We start from the raw sequence: 984 nt of genomic DNA, 5'->3' as shown, positions 1-984 counted from the left end.
TGACAAAGTCCATGTTCTGGTTTGTGTGGTTTCTGCCAACACATTAAGTTTGATGCCTCCTGAAACCATGACAAAGATGAGGGAAGTCCGACTTGCAGCTCGTGATCTAGGTAAGAGTTAGAGGCAGTTATTAGACTTAATTCAGTTAAGTGAGCTGGCAGATATTATCTTGATTGATTCTGATATGCTCTGAACTCGCAGGGATTCCCCAACTGGCTGTTCTCACCCAAATTGATGAAGCGTGTTCAGAAGTCAAGAAAGACATAAAGAACGTGTATAAGAGCACATATGTGAAGACACAGGTACGTTTCTATTATTGATTATATGAATCTGTGGAGAGGTTTAACCCTCTGATCTCTCTGCTGGCATTTTGTGTCCACTTCACTTTGTTTTCTTTGACCATTTTAGCTGTGTTAATGCAAATGAAATGGAGTTTCCCAAGGGACTAGATACTGTTCAGATTGTTTGATTTTCAATTTCAGCTCTTTAAATCTATTAAGTATATACTGTATACATACAGTTGTACCACTTGGCTCTTTCGTGGCCACTTTTGGCCAGTTGAAACCCATGAAAACTACATGTTTTAATACCTTATTATTCCCAGTTCTAAATCATACAAGTTCGGTCAAATTGCTTTCATTTTAAACTCAGTACTTCAAAATTGTAGTTTTGAATGTTTTCTACCAGATTGTGTCATTTGTCCATTTTTGGCCAAGGGAACAATTTCATGTAATTTTCTCAGTTTCCAATAGGGGGCGTATGATGGCTTCCTGTCCTCCAATGGAGGAAATGAATGACCCAATTTTGACATAGGCGTGATCTTTAGGATGTCATATGACGAAAATTGTACCTGTGCTTGAAATTGCAGTACAAAAATACAAGACAAAGTGAAATAAATTATGATACGTTGAATTTCTGCTGATGCAGGCGATTGAGCTTTGAGTGTCCCAGGCAAACTGGACTTTGATGCACATGTTCAAAGCA

General features: G+C 38.2%; 1 long non-coding RNA gene across 1 annotated transcript; it reads left to right on the top strand.

Moving 5' to 3' along the window:
• The first annotated feature begins 6 nt into the window (after nt 1-6).
• On the top strand, nt 7-302 carry LOC103375840 (uncharacterized). The gene is made up of 2 exons (XR_521260.1): nt 7-110; nt 202-302. It is a non-coding gene; the product is annotated as an uncharacterized LOC103375840 (long non-coding RNA).
• Nucleotides 303-984: the final 682 nt, after the last annotated feature.

This window comes from Stegastes partitus, unplaced genomic scaffold (genome assembly GCF_000690725.1).
Source record: "Stegastes partitus isolate 25-593 unplaced genomic scaffold, Stegastes_partitus-1.0.2 Scaffold3068, whole genome shotgun sequence".
Lineage (NCBI taxonomy): Eukaryota > Metazoa > Chordata > Actinopteri > Pomacentridae > Stegastes > Stegastes partitus.
Note: the sequence above shows the minus strand (reverse complement) of the source record. Positions and strands in the feature narration are given on the sequence as shown.